Source organism: Aythya ferina (genome assembly GCF_964211825.1).
Source record: "Aythya ferina genome assembly, chromosome: 4".
In the NCBI taxonomy this organism is placed as follows: domain Eukaryota; kingdom Metazoa; phylum Chordata; class Aves; order Anseriformes; family Anatidae; genus Aythya; species Aythya ferina.
Genome location: NC_140300.1, coordinates 60,056,616 through 60,065,383, shown reverse-complemented (window position 1 = coordinate 60,065,383; position 8,768 = coordinate 60,056,616). Strand labels below are relative to the sequence as shown.

Sequence of the window (8,768 nt, the reverse complement as noted above, 5' to 3'; positions counted from 1 at the left end):
TACAATCACTTTATGTCTTTATTTCTGTCTGTGCCGAACGATGCATAACTTTTTATACCTGTGCTCCTGCCACAGCTGCTCTTCTAAGATGCTTCTGTTAAATGGAGAATATTTCTCAGGTCTTGAACCAATAGTTCTTGTTCTTATTCCTCTATTTTGCCACTAAGGCTGCTGGCATAAATATATAGCATTTCAATTACTTTTTACTGACCAGAAACTAATTTCCTTAGCTGGAATAATCTTGAACTATCTGTTTCAGCTAAATACTCATCTATATATTCTATTCTTCTGCTTTCTATCCATTCTCCTGACCACTGATAATCTTTCGTCCATTTCGTGTTATCTATCTGATCTTTTTTTCTTCCTGTATATTAAAACTACAAACAGATGTGTAGGAAGGTTAAATAAAATAGAATATTATCCCTTAAAAGGAGAAGTTTTTTTTATTATTTTTTTTATAACAATCATCACAAAACTGGATTTTAATGTCCTAGATTAGGGAACGGTGGAAATGTTATATAGGAGTACATTTATTTATTTGTTTATTTATTTACCCACAAGCATCCATTAATGTAAAGTGATAAACATTAGAAGCCATTGTTGATCCATTATCTCATTTCATTCATCATGAACTGAATCTGTACACAATGAAACCCTGATTTCTTTCCTTCAAGCATGTTGGAGGGAACTATATTTAAACTCCTTTCTGAAATGAATGCATATTGGGCATTTGTAAACCTCTACATACTGAGGTGCCTAAGAGCATGTTTACAGGACTGCAAATGAATGAGGAACCCTAACTTCATAAACTACCCCTTGAGAGTATTTTACTCAGATTTACTGCTGAGCAAATGCATGTAATTATTCCATTGCAAATGTAAAGTAAAATGGATTTATTTATATAATCTAAAGACTGATAAAAAATAAATATTATTTATCATTATTTTGGAAACCACCTCCTTCAACTTTCTGTTCAGAATTATGAAGTGATGATAATGTTTCAGCCAACTGGCTTCAATATATTTTTATTTCAGTTTTCTAATTATGTTATTTAACACTTAACTGGTTTGAAATAATTTACAGTGGTTTAATCATAGTATTTGTAATTTCACCTTTTTTTTTTTTTTTTTTTTTTGCTATAAAATTAAAGTACATTGAGTTACTTTTAGTTAAATGAGCAAACTGTGTAAAAATATGTGTTACTCAAAACCATTCAGATTCTCCAAAACACTTCCTTTTATTTCCCTGTTGATTTTCCACTCACTAAATCTCTTGTTTCACCTTTTAAAACAAACAGGATCCTTACAGGACTGCAAACACGTTACAAATATTTCTCTGGGGAAATCTATAGATACTAAGGTTGCCTGAGCTCTTCCAAATTAAGGTTGAAACTTTGCACAGAGTTTTCCTGAGAAGAATATTTTCTTTCCTCCAAGCCTTCTGTGCTCAAAAGACATTGAAACGGCAGCAAAAAACTATCATTTATCCCTATTTTGTTGAGCAGATCCAAACCACATATCAGGACTGTACACCACAAGATTATGGTACAGTATTAAACTTTTTTCTGTACTCTCACTTCAGAGGAGAATGCCTCCAACGCTGTGTCAGCATCACCAGCAGGTCTCTGCTTGTTCTCTTCTCCTTGGTGCAGTTTTCCATACAGAGCTGCCAAAAGCTTTCATCTTCATGCCTGTGCTCTTCATTTTCTTGCTCTGCTGAAGATTGTCAACAATATAGGGCTTTTCTTTTCTGTTTGCAACCTTTCTGTCATAGATACTGAGCAGTTAGTTTTGGTCTTACACTGGGCATTCTTTCATATAGTCTGTGGCTTTGTACTAAAGCCAATGATCAGTGATTTCAAGTTGTCACAGCCTTTATACACTTGAGACTGGAGAATGGAACAAAATCACTATCTTTGCAGAAATAGGAGAGCTTGTTTTTAAGTATAATGTATTCAGTAGTCCCAAACACAGAGCTGATGAACCACAAAGTGTATCAGAACATAAAGCTTACCATGATCTTGCAAAATCTTAAAGATGCTTTACCTCTGGACAGATGGCTAAGAAAATTTCAGCTAGGAGAAATAGTAAGTGCCCATATGCATATGCCCATATAGTGCCCATATGCCCATATGAAAATAATTACAGTATTTATTTAACAGACCTTCTCTGTAGTTATTATTTCATTAGGCCTTTAATAGAAAATGGGTGGTTTGGGATTTTTCCATGTTTTGTCTGATCTTGCTTTAAGAGGAATGAGAATTTCTGAAAAATAAAGAAAACACCATTCATTCACTTTTGGGTTATATGAGGGTGAAATCAATGTTGCTTTTTTGTTACATAGATAACAGACTAAAGGCATCCCTAAAGTAACTCAGTAGAGCTTCACAGTGGGGAAATTTGACTGATAAATAGTCAGTAAGATAGAAGTGAACTTTGGTCTCAAAGTGAAAATATATTTGTAAGTATAAAAAATCCATTGGTTTTATTTTAAAGATTTTATTTTGCCTTTTTCCATCAAACAGTTTCCCATTTATTAATAGGAGGATTGATGAATATGCCTTAAAGGTAATCCTTCAAATGTTGAGACATCTCTTGAAATTACCTCAAAATTCCAGGTTTTCGCAATAATTGTGAATTATTGTTACTTTCCACTTAATGACACAGAACAAGACATAGGCCCAAAAACAATCACTGGCAATTCAAAAATAAAGCACTATATTTTCCTAAAAATACAAGCAAGAGTTAATTTAGGGAAGTTTCACCACCATTCTTATGCAGGAAATTAGATAACTTTATCATCCTAGCTTTTTACAACCTTTCAATCTACCCATGTGCTTCTTATGTGAGATCAATATATTCACATGTGTAGATGTTTGTAGGAACGATATTTAAACAGAGTGAGAAAAGTGTGAACCCCAAGTTTATAAAGGTATAGCTAGAAGATATAGTGATTCCACTTCTTCACTTGATAAAATAAAGTCTTTACCAGCAGTTGGTCTTGTAATTTTCATGTTTAATAAACTTTGAAAAACATGTGACAGCTTTCTATCTTCATTGTATGCTTGCCTCTTGCCAGTGTTTCTGTCTGCCTGGAAAGTAGTATGAACTTACTTTTTTGATTTATCAAAAAAATATAGTTGTTCAAGACTAAGATGACTGAGGTATCTGTCTTTCTCAAATTAGTGCAGTATAGTTACTATCCTACAAAAGACAAATTGACAAAATAAATAACTAAATAAATAAATACACAGTGATAAGCAGGAGGGCCTGCTCTTCAAAAAGTGTTTTTTGCTGGTAGCCCCATTGACTAAATATATTTTTGTCAATGCACTCAAGGAATTTAAGTATCACATTGTTATTGTTTATTTTATAACTCAGCACACTAAGCAAAATAATATCCAATTCTGCATGCTATTAAGTGCTAATTGCTTCTCAAGCAGCAGGTTTTTCTGCTCTCTAAAATTAAACTAATTTATAATGATATTTTAAAAAATAAAGTGGAGATGAGCAATAGCTTGGAATTAAAATGGTTTGGGAAATGCCCTTGGTATTTTCTTAATATTTTAACAAGCACATGTTGAAGCCATTGAGCAGCAATGTATTTGAAAGCCTGTAGAAATCACCCGTTTTTTATACAACTCAAAGTGAGTTTTGGGAAAAGGAAGATACAAAAAGGTAAGCATTGTCTTATATCATACAAATGCTCAAGATTCCCAGGGATCTCTCTGAGAAAGTTAAAATCTCACTCTCCTATGCGGATGACAGAGAAGTCAATGCATAGCAACTTCATGTTACTCCAGAACCCACAGCACTTTTAATACGGAGAGTTTGACACGTTCATTATGCTATATGTGGCATGAAAAAACCATATTCAGGATAGCACGTGCTTCCATGACATATTACAAGGAGTAACGTGCATGTTAAAAAACAAAAACAAAAACAGAGAGGAAAACAGACACACAAATACATCACCTTTTATCCTTCTTGAAAGCAAGTACTTGAGGCATTAATGTGATATCAGCTGAATCATACTGTCAGTGGAGGATTGCATTAAAGATGACCTGCATAGCCTTCCCAAGAGCAGGAAAGGCTCTATTCTTTTTCAGGATAAAATTTATTCTCTAGCATAAAACCTAAGCAAACATCAAAACAAAAAGTTCTGCCTACCACAGGTAAGGAAATTGAAGAAACATACGCTCCCCCCATCTTCTCATTAATCCCCCTGCTTCAGGCTTGTTGTATGATCCTATCTCCTCCTCTGCCCATGTCAGCCAGAACTGAGCCGCTTACTGATTTTTATGATTGCTGGTTTCTTTCCCAGTAGGTCTTATAATTGAACAGGTGCAGCTGACTGCAGGCTAAGTGAGCCCTAAATGGCCAAGCTTCCCTGTTAAAGGAAATGATGTCCCTACAACAGGCTACCTTCGTCATAGTGAGGGAGTGCTCACATGGTCTCCTCATGGAGCACTTAATTTCTTTCTTAAAAATTTCTGCAAGCCTATCTAAATGACCTCTACTACATAAGGCTGTGCTGCTCAAGCTAATTTCCACTTCTGACCTGTCAGACTGAGCTTTGACAATATCAGCAGCAGCCAAATAGCTCTTACATCACATTACAACACACTACATGTGTTTTTTCCCCGATCTTCTACATCATGGAGGAGCATATCAAAGAGGAAAAAAGCACAGAAATATTTGCTTAAGATGATTTGATCATCTCAGCTTTTATGTGGGCAAGGTATAAATTGTCTCTAGGGTTCCTGACTTACCTAAGCTAGTGACTTAGACACCTCTGCTAACTACTCGTAGTTCTAAAGTGTGAGTAACACTTTTTTTTTGTTTTTGTTTTTGTTTTTTGTAGAGCTATTGTGAATATAAATAAGTAAGAGTAAAGGCCATATCAGAGATGGTATCAAGAAGATTGTTAAAGTAGATGGCTAATTCAGTGAGGAGGATAATATATTACTGTCCCTTGAACAAAATACTTACCTCATCTTGGCCTTTTATCACATTTATCTCATTTAAAGACAAAATTTTCATTATTCAGTTGTTATTCAGTCTTTAAAAAACAACAACAGACAAACAGCATTTAATCATGCATCTCTAAAGTAAATTTGGTGAGCTGGTATAATAAACTGCAAAATCTGTAGTATCAGTTAGTGTTGTAAAAAGTCACAAATATTGGCTGTTTGGTCACTGCAGCCTGCTAAGCTTGCTTCTAATGGGCAATATATGCCACAAAGGAAAGGTAATGTTCAAAGAGGACAAAAATGTTCAATATTCCATCTCTCCATGGCATCTGCAGCTGAAACAATGGTACCAGCTCAGAGAAAACAAATCTTTTATTTTGTCTGGGCAATCATCATAACATGGCTTATTATCTTAGATATAAACTAAAATGTAACAGAAAAATAATAAAAAATAATATTATATATATTATTTATATATATATTTATTTATTTATTTTATTTTTTCCTGATGGAGCACTAGCAACAGATAATGGTTTGTTGTTTTCTAGTCATGTTCCTTTCAGCATTCCATTTAGCTGAGTGCAAGAAATAAACATATTTATAGATCAGTATATAAATGAAACTAGATCTCAGTCATATTTCTATATTAAACCAAATCAACTTGCAAATGAGGTAAAGAGAATATTCATTTTAGAGACACAGAACTTCATGAATTATCCCCAAAATAAATGACTGAGTGCCCCTCATGTTCAGTTATATTAGAAATAATGTAAATTGGCTTAAAACGAATTTTAATGCAAATTTGAAACACTATAAAGCAGCTGATTCTCAGCTTTCTTAGAGTAAGTCACCATTAGAAATGTCATTCAGAACAATCATATCTACATATACTCTGGACAGCATATTATTGTTTTAGAGGATTTTAGCAAAATGACTGTTTGAAATTCATATTGGTTTGTTTACATTCAGCAATTCCAAGGCTGCAAAAATGCCAGGCGAAGTAAACAAGAGGAATCTGTAAGGCTATCTTGCTGAGATTATAATCATATTTAGACTATGGTTCCTCGTTTCTGCAGTACTAACACACTGGAAATTGTATTACATTAAATAATAATTGTTTTTCTAAAGAGATAAAGTTCATTTCATGCTGCAGTATGTTAACTTAATACAGTAGCACACTACTGCATTAATACATTTAACTCAATTTTATAGAATGCTTTTATTGCAGAGACCTATGAAGCCGTATAGCTTGGCTTTGCTAGGCTTTGTAGGAACCTCTTCATTAGTTTCAATTTACATGGATATATGTCTCTTGGGATTCATTTTAATTCATGAATTCAAAGCCTCAAATAACACCTGTGTTTTCATCTAATCATAAATTAAAAATATAAAATTAGTTCCAAAAGGATTGTATACAAGAACATAATCAGAATCCCCAAAACCAGCTTTTGTTTAACCCTGGAGTTGCATGACGACTCCAGGCACAGTAAGTGCCAAGACTAACTCTCCCAAGTCTCTACAAATCTGCTTCAGGTTAAGCCCTAAAGCTCTGCCATCCTGCCATAGTGTTGAGCAGCTGAATGTGTGACTCACACCTAGACTATGCCAGATGCTCCCATTAAAAGTATTTCTCTTCCACAGAGATCATGCCTTGGTGAGCCTACTTGGGTCCACATGGTGGGAATGCCCTTATCACATAGGTCAGGAGCACCATCTGGGCTGGGGAAGGTGAAGGAAGCCTGAAAGGAGGGCAAATGTGCAGGGGAACATACCGTCAAAATGAAAACAAACACTGAGAGCATGGCCTCAGCTTACCTCTGACTTCCTCATGAGGATCTGTTTATTCCTATTTGCTGACTCACCATCAAAAGAATAACGAAGTGTTTTATTTATTTATTTATTTATTTATTTATTTATTTATTTTAAATTAGCATATTTCTAAAGGGCTTTGCTGGACTATTTGTAAGCAAAAAAATGCTTGCCTCTTTTAGAAATATTTGAGTATGTCAGTATGTACTTGAGGGTTTTGGAGAGGAGAGAAAGAAGAGGGAAAGGAAAATGTTGTGTTCTGCTTTTATTTTATTTTATTTTGTTTTGTTTTATTTATTTTATTTTTATTTTGTTTTATTTTATTTTTTGTCTGAACCATGGATTAGAAATGCACGTTGCTGACTTCCAACACCTAACTGCTGGACTGATGTGTGTGAAATTCCTCCTCTGCAGTTAACCCTAGAAATTGGTGCAGTTTCATTCCTCTCCGGGCTCTATGTGATGAGTACAGTTATTTGTGTGGAAAAGGATTTTTAAAAAACTACTCAGCTTGGTGGTGTGAGAAAGAGGCAGAGAGACACACACACACTTGAGATCTTCAGTGCCTGAGGGCATTTCCTACTTCTTGTAGCAGTGAACTTATCTGTGCTCCTTCAGAGGAGCAAAAAAAAAACAAGATGAAATAACTCCTACCTTATCAGCAGCCTCTGAGTGTTTCTGTGCTACCCTTTCCTGTCACCCAACGAGGGCTGTGTTCTCCTTCCCAGTCCCAGATGATTAAGCACTACGATTTCTTTGAGACTCTGAGAAACCTGCTTTGGGCTGAGAGTATTAGGAAGCTAATCACAAGGAACAGGCCTACATGAGAAATCTTCAGCTCTTTCCTGTCTTCATTATCAGCAGGATAATCAACTGAACTATAAAATCAGCTTTTTTTCTTTTTTCTTTTTTTTTTTTCTTTTTTTTTTTTTTTTTTTTTTTTTCTGACAATGAACTCTCTGAAGAAAACAAAACAAAACAAAACAAAGCCAGTTCATTTCCCTCAGTGATACCTCTGGGTCACCTGAAACAGAGCATCAGTAGTCCTAATTTTCCAAGGAGTCAGCGCTCTTTGAAGTAACTTAAATGACCTGGCCATAATGTTCAGAAACTTTGAGACCTGACACCTTCCTGCATTTCCAGCTGTGCAAGGTGAGCTTTCTCATCTTGATAAAGAGAAGCCAATTATGTATATGGGTCACACATAAAACATGCATTTTGTGTATTATATCCATACATCTCTCTAAGCTATTAAAAGTACAAGCTATTCCCATACCTTTGTGCAATGTTAGTATCATTCAACACTGTTCTACTAATAGCTTTTTTTTTTTTTTTAAATCTATCCTAGTTCCCCAGTGACTCATTTCCCTTAGCAATTTCTGAAACCATGTCCCACATCTGTGAGTGACTCAGGTACATTCAGTACTCTAATTTTCATTGAAAATGAGTGGGATTTAAGCATCTGAATTCCTTATAAGCTTTTGCAAAATGTATTCTAAATAACTTGCTAAAGGCCACAGAGGGATTATTTAATAAAATTAGGAGTGCTGCTTTGATTTCCTGAGGTCCCATCTGGCATCTTACCACCTCCACAACCTCTCTCAGCTGTTTTACCATTCCTCAGAAAACTTCATTTCTATTAATACTTTAGTAAAAAAAAAAACAGCAGTTTCCTGTGTGACTATCTTTTTTAGCTCAGATCAAGAACCTGTTTTGTAGAGAACCTGCCCTTTAACAAAAGTTTTGTCAATATAGAAGATTTTTTTATTATTTATTTTTTAATGAATGCAGTGTATGGAACGGCGGAGTTGAGCAGAGCAGAGAAGATTAGTATTCTTATAACTTAGTTTTAGCAGGTGCATAATTCTCTCTGTATATGGATTTTAAGGCCCTCATACAACTGGCCATCCCCTCCATGCATTGCGACATACCTGATTTCTTTCATCCTGTGACATGCTGGCTATTTAAGAAATAATTTGGGATATTT

At 34.8% G+C, this 8,768-nt stretch overlaps 1 long non-coding RNA gene across 1 annotated transcript; it reads right to left on the bottom strand.

The window, feature by feature from the left end:
* Positions 1–1,113: 1,113 nt before the first annotated feature.
* Positions 1,114–4,366, bottom strand: LOC311436485. Its single transcript, XR_014692893.1, has 5 exons — positions 4,293–4,366; positions 3,975–4,033; positions 2,989–3,091; positions 2,164–2,264; positions 1,114–1,764 (listed from the first exon to the last, which is right to left on the bottom strand). It is a non-coding gene; the product is annotated as an uncharacterized lncRNA (long non-coding RNA).
* Positions 4,367–8,768: the final 4,402 nt, after the last annotated feature.